At 31.8% G+C, this 13,790-nt stretch overlaps 1 pseudogene; it reads left to right on the top strand.

Moving 5' to 3' along the window:
• Window positions 1-7,260: 7,260 nt before the first annotated feature.
• Window positions 7,261-11,697, top strand: LOC133319236 (uncharacterized; annotated as a pseudogene).
• The last annotated feature ends 2,093 nt before the right edge of the window (window positions 11,698-13,790 follow it).

Here is a 13,790-nt window from a genome sequence, read left to right as displayed (position 1 = left end):
ACTGTTCTCGCAGACTAAGCACTCACGATCATTCCTAATCCTCAATTTTACAAATTCGGGGCTATAACTTCCTCAACCAGACTTAGTCTTATGGCACGATAAATAAAAATGGAAGTTTCTTTTAAGTGTAATAAATATTTTGGAATATTCCATTTATTTATTTTCTATATTACCATTTCTTAAAATATATTTCAATAACTGTGACTCAATATACATTTAATATGAAATCACAGAAATAAACTTGGTGACATCCAAATAATTTTCTATTTCGAATTCCAGTAATATCTTTGCTTACGTTCCGGGAATTCTTATTTCATTATGTTTTCGGAATAGCGTAAGGACTATAATAGAAACATGGATCTCTTTACTTAATTTTTGACTGAAGAAAATTTTGTTTTCTAAAATGTCATCCAATCCATTGCCTTAAAAAGGTTTCCGGAAGGATATACCGAAAATATGATCAAGTCTTTGATTTCTGTGGTTAAAAATTTGTATTCAAACAACAAAATGTACAAATTTGGTTTATTTTAGGACAATTTTATATTAACTTTTATAGAACTAATTTCAATCTGCTCTTTTAACACATAATTAACTTAACACTTGTTTCACAGTGGTCTTCATTCCCTTTTAGTTTATTGTACGTATGGTTATTTTACGTACATGCCCTTTAATAATAAAAACGGTTCTACAAAATATATAGTTTAAGAGAGAATTTTATAAAGAGTAGTAAAAATATGTGTTAGGGATAATCTTAAAAGTGAGAGAACAGTCAAAATAAAATATTGTAATAAATATCTAAGCAGTCTGGTCTGATTCAAGATTCCTTTCGTTTCAGCCATATTTTAAATGTTCCCAACAACGTAACATCAGTGTTTTAGATGTTGCATTGATGTAATATTTCATACGGGTACAACATGCTGTACAAAATTCGAATATTCCGAAACAACGTAACATTGAACTATTGTTTATGAATTGCTATTTGATATCCGTGGTCTTGTTTCTCTCTGCTCCAATTTAAAACTGTACAGTACTGGGTATTGTCATTATATATTTTGGGAATGCTAATTGGTTGCTTTACTGAATCTGCATATATGTCGAAGATTTTTTGTAATTTACATAAATAATTTTAGCAAATATAGAAAAGTAACATTTATTCGTACCAAATATAAAAGTACATCATATTTAATACAAATATAATGTAAGGATATTATATTCAATAAATATTTCTTCTAACAACAGTAACTACAAAAATTATTGAAATTCTTCAGTAATTTTAGTTAATATATGTAAGGCTGAGTTCTTCTCAGATTAATTTGATACAGTACAGGAATAAACAGACGTATTTAAGAAACAACTTTAAGTAAAATGACAAGGCAATATAAATCAACTCAGGACAATGACATAACATTCGTTGAATTGAAATTTTACTTATATAATTTATTACTTATTTCAAACAATATTGTCTCTTGTACCGTATTAAATAAAATTATTATTAATGGTATTTTAAAACGAGCGACAAGTATTTGAAATTTTCTTATTGCCTTGTAATAGATGTTAGTCCTATAAATACTATTTCCGAGAAACGATTCAATTACCCGATATCCTGTGTACTCAATCAACTAGTGCCAAAAAGTTTTGGTAAACTATATTCGTTCAAAATATATTGAAATTCAAACTGTGAAAATTTACATCTTTATACATATGTAAAATGCTACTGTATGTATATACGTCACTGAATTCCTCCTGAACGGCTGGACCGATTTGAATGAAATTTTTTTGTATGAATTTTGTTGGCGCCCTGGATAGTTCAGATCCACAAATCAACCCGACAGATGGCGCTGCGGCCGGTTATTTAAAATGAAAAGGCCCCAAGGCACATATGTATTGTTTTAATACACTTTATACTTTTCTCTCTGGGCACAACTCTCATGTTCACGCGGGCGGAGTCGAAGACAAAAACTAGTAAAGATATAAATAAGTAAAATTATTTTTTTAAAAGCAGTCGTTTAAACTAGTTATGGTATCTGGTTGTCATATAATATTAATGTAATATTTTCAATGCACATACATTTTTACTAACGTCCCTTAAAGTTTTAGTATTCTCATCTGATGTTGTGTTGAGCTTAATACAATATTTTATATTTTATATATATTTTAAAACCATTTAATAAAAGAATCAATATTTGTCTGTTGTCTGTTGCTAATATAATCGTGTGTCGTATTGATTATTTTGTACGAGTATGTTTTTTATGACATTCAAAATTATAGGTACTAGGATATCATAGACTTAGATTAAAAATACTAGATTTTTGACCCATCATAAATGTTAATACATAATGTTTAAAATATTAAGAAATAACATTTTTGTCAAAAAAAAAACTTACTTCTGGGGCAGTGGCATCTTGTAAAATTTTAGCTTTTATTTTTATACTAGTAAACCTCTTTATAAATTACTATTCACATATTTTGTAGTCGCAATACCGGGTTCACTTTTGTGGTTACAGTGATGGAGAGTATTTTCTTTAATAGACAGATATTTAAGTTGATTACCTTTACCTATAGGTGTGAAATGCGTGAATCATAAATAGAAGTGAATCATAAAGATAGTAATAATTTTGTCAGTCACTGGCTTGAGACACTATTATTAATGGCAGAAGTGAATATTCGACAAAGTAAACTTTATTATTATATACGCATACAAATTAAAACTAAGTTCATTAACTCCTTTAATTGAATAAAATATATATTATTAAGTTAAAAAGTCCTTACATAAAAGAAAACTTGTCTTTCTTGTCATAAAATTCTGTTATTATTGTTTGTACACATTATTTGACGTTATAAAACATATATTACGTTAAAGGAACTTACATCTGAGGTTGTGAAACTAAGATTAAATATTTTGTTTAGAAGCAGCAGTATCTAAAACAAAACTCTTAAGCCCACTGCATGTACTTCAGGTAAACGATACAAAACTTTCTATTTCAACGGATAAAGGAAAACCAGGTCGCAAACTCACCTTTTTCTATTTTCAGAAAAGCCTTAGCTCGTTTAGAATATGCACAAATCGTTGGCTTCTTCTAAAGCGTATATTTGTATACGGTAATAGGTTTAGATTGTGTTTCCAAAACATTTATAAAATTGGAACAATTCTGTTAGTTCTAATAATTGCGTACACAAATAGTTAAATAACCATAAAATTTGATGATACCTCATCAAAATAAAATAACTTTTCAGCGAGAACTTTACATAACAAGTAAAAAAAAGCATAAAACAACTGTCTTTTGTATTTATAACAAAACTGGTGGTAATCCCATTAAAAATATTATATTAGAGACATATTTACAAAAATCATAATGATGGCTCAAATCGAACATTTTTCTTAATTTTTATTATTTATGAAATATTTTGTTAAAATTGATAAAACAATTGTAGATACATATATTTTCAAATGTTGTGAAAGGTCATGTTCTTAAATAAACAAACACTTATTTACAAATCACTAAACTGCCTTACTAAATTGAGTAAGAAGCTAATTGGGAATAATCGAAAATTCTATATAATATGATAATTTTTGCGAAATGTAAGTACCAGTAAATGTATGTATATACCCATAATATGCAAGATTTTGAAACTTGTCCCGTGTCATCGGTAGTTTGTCTCAAGTTTACTGAGTCGAGGTGAAAAAATCCAGTATAGGAAAATAAATTTTATCTTATTACTAGGCATTGGAAGAAAATTTTTAAAACACTTCCTGAACCCATTGTTTTTCTTATTATTATATAAAATATTTGTTGGTGAATAAAAATGTTCGAGATTTAATGATGTCGATAACAACAGAATAAGAAAATTATTAAATAATTTTATTTAATTGAAAGCAATAATTATCTTCATCTGTTATGGCATTAAAAATTTTTAGTGATCGTATAATCTCAAGTCAGCTTTTTGATGGTGGAGTCATAAATATAGAATAACTGTTATATATTTATAAATGCTCTATCTATTTATTTTGGAAGTAGCAAGATTCAATAGGTCATATGGTTTCATATATAACCAATTAAAAAAAACGATAGTTTAAATTTCGCTATATTGATATGTATATAATATTTCTTTTAGCCATCGTTGGTGTATCTGTGAAGATTACCTGGTCTCTCGACATGCCAACATCAAAACATAGTTTTGGACTGTGTAGCAAACAATCCTCTTGTAAATGTAAAACATATATACAATTTGGGGACTGTTATTAACTATGAGATGAGATAAAAAGCTAAGAAGCGGCGATGATAAGCTACTTTTTGTTGGACCAGTTTGGTAATTCTCTTACCTCTATCCACCTTCAAGAAGTCAGGCACAACTTGGGTAAGTCGTGATATTTCCGATTCCGTCGTTATATTTTGAATAAAAATATTATTTGTATTAATAAAGATTTAATCTTTAATATTTGTGAATGTTTCATTGTAAATTCTTTCAGCAAATTCTTTGGCTACAGTGCTATTTTTGGCCCATACTATTATGTGATTATATTTATTATTGACCCGCTTTGTCTGTGCCTATAATTTGATCGATGCATTATGTGGTTTTACAACTTAAAAATAGTTTGTATGTAAGACTTATGCGTAAGAAATTAGTCTGCTGTTTCCAATAGTAACACAAAATCGTCGTAGTAGCCCGAATCAAACCTATTGTAACTAAACCTAATGTAAAGTCAATAGCATAATTCCACTGTCAATATTTTCATCTTTTTTTTTAATGTGTAAATTCAAACAGATTAAGGCTATGAATATTGCGAATATATAAAAAAATGACAGAAGTCTAGTTTGTCAATCATGTTTCATGTCATTAACCTATTTCAATAAATTTTGTTTTAAATGTGTAATTTGTTTCACGTTTACTAATTTTAATATTGTTTTAAAAATGACAAGTTATATTTTAACATAAATTAATAATTATCCACATTTTACTAATTAATAAAAACACTTATTTAAATTTAAACTGATGTTTAAAGATTCAATGAAAATATTTTATTATGCTATGAGAACCTCGACATTAGCTATAGCTGTTGGGGAAAAATAATATTTTTTATTAATTAAACAAATTTTAAATAGAACAAACAAAATGGGTGATAATAAAAACATTTAAAAACAGCAGACAACAAGGTATTTCTGGAAAACTGTTACATTTCACATAGACTTCTTATTAGCTTATCAACGCCGCTGTATCCTCAGAGGGCTTGAATTTCACGCTTTATGACGACATCAGCAACGTGAGAATGTTATATAAAATTCTTGTATGGTAAAATTGGCAGTTGAAGTAATTTTTCTTACAACGCTGAGAACGCTAAAATGAGTACGAAATAAAATCTCGCTATATATGAGAGGATTGTTATTTATTAATTAATACTGCTAATAGACACTATTGCCATAAATTGTTTAAAAAAAATCTAGATGAGACATGTTTGTGATGAATACGAAGGAAGAAATATTCATTGCACTAATATTGTTTATTGAAGCGATTATTTTAATGATTACGTTGTGCATACAGGGGTGTCTAGTGTTATGAATATGCTTTCACCATCTTTATGTTCAAACAAAGTGTTTCTTTATTTAAAATCACTAACAGACACTTATCTAAGATTTATGCTTGTATCAATTTAAATAAAACTAAGATTTTCAAAGGAAAAAACTGCAAATTTGCTGCAAAGGAACTGAAACCACGGGAATATGTAGTTTTAACATAGTAAAAAACGCATAGTATATCCAGATATCTTTTTTTAATTTAAATATATAGGTCAATTGTATTAATATTTGCATTAAATTATCAGGTAAAAAGTCGTGGTGGCCTGGAGGTTAAAGGCCCGCCTCTCACACGTGAGGGCGCGGGTTCGAAACCGGACAGGTGCCAATGTGATCTTTTCCGAGTCATATGTACTTTCTAAGAGTATTAAGACACCACTGACGGACGATGAAGGAAAACATCGTGAGGAAACCTGGTGTTATAATTTCAAATTTTAAGATTGAAATCGCCAAACCGTCTTGAGCAAGCGTGGTGATTAATTCTCTCACCCTCTCCATGTGAGAAGAAGCCTTTGCTCAGCAGTGGGTTCCTATAGGCTGATGATGATCAGGTATACCTGTAGAATAAACTGAATATTTATTTTAAGTAATATTTTGATAAACATTGTCCGTTTATAAATGCCTTTATGAATTTTATTTTCAGTTTTCGTTTTCGTTCCATTTCGAATTGTTTTATCATATAAAAGATATTTTTCGAAATCTTCAATTTATAATTGAGACATCTTTTTTCATTTAGGTTTTTGTTTTTTGTTATAACAATCAATAGTCATTACAATGAAACACGACTATTCAATTCTGTTTCTTGGTTCTCTTTTTAATTTAGGAATACCTTTAATAAGTTGTTTAAATTCTCTTTTATTTCATTCTGAGTTCTTTATTTGTTGTTCATTAGTTAACATATATCTTATTTAATAATTGATATCATTAAAACATTTAATCAATATACATTTTTAACGGCAATCGAAAAAACAAAATGCAAGATAGATTGCTGTGAAGAGTTTTAAATGATTTTTTTTTTACATTAATTATATATGTCGGCGCAACGACATTTAAAAAACCATTATAAAGGGTAGTTGTTTCATATGTATCGTTGTTTCATATGTATTTCACTTTAGAGGGTAGATGTGACATAAACAATGTCAAGGCGTTAGTAATAACTTTAACAAAATTATTTGTTTTATAGATCGTCGTAGGATTTGTATTGAAGGAAAGTAAATGGCAATTCGTATCGTGATTTGTAATATGTAAAGATAAGTTATTTTGTGAGTTTTAGTAAAACACAAACTTAAACAGTAACCATTTTGTAATCAATGTTATTCAATTATGATTTCTTTAAATTTTAAATGGCAATATAAAGTTTAGTTGGTTTAATAATTGATTACGAAAACTTTTGTAATGATTACTGTTTATTTGAATTACTACGAATAATCTTTGTAACTTATTATTTAAAATTAAGAGTAAATGTAATGACTCCACGAAAACCATTTATATTCGGAAACATCTGTGGCGACGACACAGTGGTGTGAGAGCTATCCAGGAGAAATTACTAAGTGTTAGTTAAAGTTGAAAATAAAGTGGTGCGAGTAAGTGAGAGTGCTTTATTGGTGAAAATGGATAACCTGATAGGTGGAAATAGTGTTATGTGACGATAACATCGCTGACGTCACGGCTCCTAATAATCAACTTGGACATGGCTCTTCGACATCAGAAGTGGGATTACCTACTTCTACTCGTCCATCTGACAATACTGGAGGCTCTGTTGCAGTGGTAAATACCGAATTATTATTATTTTTTTTTTTTTTTCACAAATGCTAAAAGTGATAAAGCGTATGTCGATCGTATTTCTGGTCAACCAGAAGCCAAAATTAAAATTACTGATACCTGCCATCATATGACCGGGACATGAATGTTGGAATCAGAGAATGGTGTCAACATATTACAACTGCAATGGAAACCTATAACTTTACTGATTACGAAATCAGAATGAAGGTCCGGAGTCTACTCAGAGGACGCACAAAGTTATGGGTTGACAATTGGTTAATATTTACAACAACGTGATCGGAATTGCGGGATGTTTTGATTACGACTTTTCACATCGAACCAGAGACTGGATACTCGCGGGACATCGTTCGTTTTAAAGAACATAACTATGATAATACTAAGGATACGCAATTTTTGTCACAAGCGTGGGTTCTATGGCGACGTATAAGAAAGGCAGTGATTGTTGTGTAGGGGATGAACGACTGCGAATCGAATTACTAAATGTTAGAGCGTCATCAGTACCCGAATTGATCTCTGTGGCATCGCCGATACGATACGTGAAACGGTCTCACCCTAATACATTGAATACATTACAAGGAACTATAAAACGAACAAATTTAGTACGATATTTGAAAGGTCTGAGACAATTTACAGTAGTGTCGCTATCAACATTAACATCAGTATGCGTTATAAATGATCTTCGAATAGAGATTCAGTTTCATATTGTACCTGACTGTGAAATATGTTCAGATGTTTTAATTGGAATGAATTTGATTGAAAACACGAATTTTAGTGTGATAATAAACTCGCATGGTGCTATTTTTCTTCACCAACCTGCTATATGTCATGTGATGTCTAGGAGTGATAAATTTAATAATTTAAATTGCGACCTAACTGATCAAGATCTAATAAATAGATTAATAATTTTGCTCAACAAATATGAAAATCACATGTTAAACACCGAAGTACTACAAATACGCTTAAAAGATAACGATAGATATGTAGAACGTAGACCATATCGATTAAGTCCAGTGAGGAGGGAAACAGTTCGTTCAATTATTAAGGAATTACTTGAACATAAAATTATTCGAGAAAGAAACAGCACCAACAGAGCTGTATACAGATGATAGTAGCATTGGATACGGAGCAGTTCTAGCTCAGATCGTTAATGGGCGCCGTCATCCAGTATGAGTCAAAAAAAACTACTGGCGCGGAGAGCCGGTACCACTCTTTATGAGCTCGAGACTCTGGCAGTACTACGGGCAACAAAACATTTTCGACACTATTTATACGGTCGAAAGTTTAAAATTGTAATGCTTTGAAAGCATCCAAACATAAAAAGGATTTACTTCCGTGAATTCATAGATGTAGAAACCCATCTAATGAAATATCTGTCAATATGATGAGCAAAGACATGGAATGGTTACAAATAGAACAAAGACTCGATGATTTACTTCGTCCTTTAATAAGATAGCATGAGCAGCGACCACGCAGCCGCAAACTATACACTAAGAGAAGGTGTCCTAAAGAAAATTTTAACAGATCCTGTGCTTGGCCAACATGAAGTCATTGTCGTTCCTATCATCATTTCAGGGGAGTATAGTAAATTCATTTAAATGAAACTAATATTTTTCGGATATACGCGTGCTTAATTTTTGTTAAAATTACAGGCTCCCGACGTTTCGGTTGCTTTTCAGCAACCGTGATCATGGGCAGACGAGAATTTAATAAATTCATTTCACACCGCATTACATCACCCAGGATGGGAGAGAACTCTTCAAAAAATAAAAGACATATGTTTTTGATAAAATGAGTACTTTAATGAGAAGATTTGTTAAAAATTTTATAATTTGCAGAACATCAAAAAACTCGTCAGGTAGCAACAAGTACGACTTCATCCAATCCAGAAACCCACGGCAGCATTTCAAGAAGTACATATGGATATTACCTGGAAATTAGGAACTAGGAGTAGTGAAGGATCAGTCTCGCAGCCTTGAAACGATTAGTACATCTTTTTGGAACACCAGTTCAGATCATGGTTGATGGAGGTCGAGAGTTTCTTGGTGAATTCAAAGTTTATTGTAACCGCTTTGGGAGCAACATACATTCAATCGCACCAGGAATAAGCCGAGCTAAAGGACAGCTTGAAAGTATCAAGAGCACTTTAAAAAATGCCCTAACTATTATAAAAATTACACTACCGAAAACTGGCAGACTGCTCTTGAAGCATTGCAACTCTCGTTTAATCGCACGCCTCATAGAGTTACTGGAGTTGCACCTCTAACTCTTCTCACTCCTCGGCAGCATTGTGTGCCATCGGAACTATTAAGGTTAATTGATTTTGAGAATGAATTTATAAATTTTGATGTATTGGAGGAATATGTGCAACAGAAAATGTTGGCTTCGGCGGAATATGATAAACAGAGTTTTGAAAAAAATTAAGGGTAAGCTACGTTCATTTAAAAGAGGTGACTATGCACTAATCAAAACTAATCCTCGTAAACAAACTTCTTTGGATCTGAAAAATACTGAACCATACGAAATATACAAAATATTGGAACGTGATCGTTACATGCTAAAACGTGTAACCGGTAGAGGCCGGCCGCGTAAGTTAGCTCATGATCAATTACGTCCAGCACCAAATCCAGCAGCAGCAGGAACCGTGTCGGCGGATCAGATTGATGATCCTCCACATTACGACAGTCCCTTAAATGTTGAAGCTTCTGAAAATTTAGAAGTTGAATCCAATGAACGATCAATAAACTTGGTCCAACATTAATTGCTTAGTAAAGTATCAATTTATTGACAATTGTCTTTATCAAAAGATCTCTCAAGTTGAGGAACTTGACATGAGGTCAATAAAAAAATTTTAGAACCTGTACTAAAATATTACCTTTCTTCAAATCTTTTAGAGCCTCTGTGGACCACGGACAAAAGTCCTAGACCACAGCATCGACCTACCTCAATCCCTTAGAGCCCCTGTGGACCACGGCGTACAAGACCGCCCAGACCACAGCAACATCATAAAATCAATATCCTCTGTGGACCACGGACAAAAGTCCCAGACCACAGCATCGACCTACCTCAATCCCTTAGAGCCCCTGTGGACCACGGCGTACAAGACCGCCCAGACCACAGCAACATCATAAAATCAATATCCTCTGTGGACCACGGACGAAAGTCCCAGACCACAGCATCGACCTACCTCAATCCCTTAGAGCCCCTGTGGACCACGGCGTACAAGACCGCCCAGACCACAGCAACATCATAAAATCAATATCCTCTGTGGACCACGGACAAAAGTCCCAGACCACAGCATCGACCTACCTCTATCCCTTAGAGCCCCTGTGGACCACGGCGTACAAGACCGCCCAGACCACAGCAACATCCTAAAATCAATATCCTCTGTGGACCACGGACGAAAGTCCCAGACCACAGCATCGACCTACCTCAATCCCTTAGAGCCCCTGTGGACCACGGCGTACAAGACCGCCCAGACCACAGCAACAAACCCACTTCAATAAAAGTAAGCAAAGATGCGTGGAGCATTTTGCATTAAAAAAAAAAAAAAAAAAACAAACACAGGTTCAGAGAATCCAAGTGATCTCTTTAATACAGCGTATGTTGATACGTTGATATATCACAACAAAGTAAAACTGGTGCAGGGCACGCACCAGGCCGCAGAATGGCCGTGTCGGCGCAACGACATTTAAAAAACCATTATAAAGGGTAGTTGTTTCATATGTATCGTTGTTTCATATGTATTTCACTTTAGAGGGTAGATGTGACATAAACAATGTCAAGGCGTTAGTAATAACTTTAACAAAATTATTTGTTTTATAGATCGTCGTAGGATTTGTATTGAAGGAAAGTAAATGGCAATTCGTATCGTGATTTGTAATATGTAAAGATAAGTTATTTTGTGAGTTTTAGTAAAACACAAACTTAAACAGTAACCATTTTGTAATCAATGTTATTCAATTATGATTTCTTTAAATTTTAAATGGCAATATAAAGTTTAGTTGGTTTAATAATTGATTACGAAAACTTTTGTAATGATTACTGTTTATTTGAATTACTACGAATAATCTTTGTAACTTATTATTTAAAATTAAGAGTAAATGTAATGACTCCACGAAAACCATTTATATTCGGAAACATCTGTGGCGACGACACAGTGGTGTGAGAGCTATCCAGGAGAAATTACTAAGTGTTAGTTAAAGTTGAAAATAAAGTGGTGCGAGTAAGTGAGAGTGCTTTATTGGTGAAAATGGATAACCTGATAGGTGGAAATAGTGTTATGTGACGATAACATCGCTGACGTCACGGCTCCTAATAATCAACTTGGACATGGCTCTTCGACATATAATATACAAAATATGGAGACTACTTTGTATGAAAAATTAGTATAAAAGTGTGTATAAAAATATTTTTATTGCTATAAGTGTATTTGATTTTCTACTTCAAGGCGCATTACATAAATGGAGATTGTATATTTGCTCAGTGACTATTGAGACGAGCCAACCGTATGAAATTATAGACTCTGACAGGCAACAGTGCAAATCGGCGAACTACGTTTATTAAAGAGCTTATTGATACTCCTTTGAAAATCTCTTTTTGTTTAAACAATGACTGATGTGTATAATATATTTAATAAATAATTCAAAAATAACAGTCGCTAAAGATGAAAGCTAATGCTTAATGAAAATATATCCCTGTATTTTTTTTGTTTTATTGAGAAAAAAGTTACATTTACAATAACAAAGAATCTTACTGACTTCTATCCTCACACAAAACTAGAGGCTTAACGTCATAAGTAGAGTCTAAAAGAAGCAAATTTAAAATAAAAATCTCCTGCGTCACACGTATGTGATAGGTAGTGGAGTAAGTCTCAAGTGTTAACCGTCCCAATACACTGATTCATGAATTCACAATTAATGACTAAGTTCATTCTAGTAAAAGTTATGGGGTTTCAAATTTTGAGTCTTATTACACGATTCTTAAAAAGGAGAAAAAGTATAAATAAAAAGGAAATATCTCTAGCAGTGACAACTTTCAAATAAAGTAATTCTTGTCTATTCACTTGCAAGTGATGAAATCCCAGTTTTATATCCAAAACATTTTTCTTTCAGTTTGACGGAACATAAAAGATTCCTCCTGTAATAACCTCTACTCTTAACCCAAATAATGACAATTTATGCAATAGTTGGGCCGAAATAAAGTTTGTCTACTTTCAAAGCTGTAACACTTATCTTATTTTCTTCCGAAGTGCACTAAAATAGTTACGCCAATAAACAAAATTGCCACTATTGGACTTCAGATAGTCCATTCGAGTTTCGATGTTAGCAAACAGGGCCTTTGGTCCTTATATCTTTTGATAATCAACAAGAGTAAACACTATGTATAAATTGTAATTGATTCACGGCCATGGTTAGAGAATATCTCTTTATAAAATGAGGAAAAATTTATGTGTTTATTCACTGGCATGTAAAAAACTAATAATTTTTTTTAACACACATCGGGATTATTCTAATATAACTTCCTAGACATTTTGTTTTTGTTGAAATGAAACCTTTCTTAGGTTCTGTTTCTTGTCTAGTTTTTAAATCCTTTTTTTGACCATCCAGGGTCGTCAAATAAAAGTGAAGTTAATTTTTTAGTTACTTTTCTAGATAAAGACACATGTCATATATAATTTTAAAAACTTTATAAATTCCGTGTACTGTACATTTTTGATCTTGGTTAACGAAAGTCCCATATTTCTAGATACCAGTGCCCCGCAAACCATTTTGTTTTTGTTTTTTCACTTCCGAAAACTTAACTAGATTTTTATGTGGCCTTAATATAATATTACATATCCATCTATAGTCATACAATAAACTCTCTGTTAAAATCCAGTACCGTTTGAAACAAAAAATTATAAAGTTACTTGTATATGTATTTTGCATTATCTAAAAAAAATCTATGTGTTGGTTTTTGTTAATATAATTAAACTTTGCCGTTAGAAGTTAAGAAACTTTTAAGGTCTTGCATTATTTTCAGTTTCACAGGTTCGAGTGTCATCTATGAGGCATTGTTTAGGGATTTTTTTTCGATTTTTCATTGATAATTATTTTTCATGCTTATGCTGTTTAAAATAATTTATAATAGTCAGTGATTGTTATATTAGCATGATGTATTTGGTATTTGTTCAAACAATCCATTTAGGTTGTTGTCGTTTTCAAACAAATGTAAAGATTGCTGTTCACTCTCAACATTAAATGTCTACCAATCTAATCGTTATAGGATCATTGATATGCAGAACTAGAAGCCAATTATAGTGCTAACAGTTACGATTTAAAGCGTCCATGTTCGTAAGATAAACCAGCTCAATTTCCAGTTTAATTTAGGGAAGTTAATGTAAAAGAAAAATATGTAAAAAGTATATAATTTACAAAACGCTTAGTTATTTAACCTTAC

The sequence above is a fragment of the Danaus plexippus genome, chromosome 15 (assembly GCF_018135715.1).
Source record: "Danaus plexippus chromosome 15, MEX_DaPlex, whole genome shotgun sequence".
Classification (NCBI taxonomy): Eukaryota; Metazoa; Arthropoda; class Insecta; order Lepidoptera; family Nymphalidae; genus Danaus; species Danaus plexippus.
Note: the sequence above shows the minus strand (reverse complement) of the source record. Positions and strands in the feature narration are given on the sequence as shown.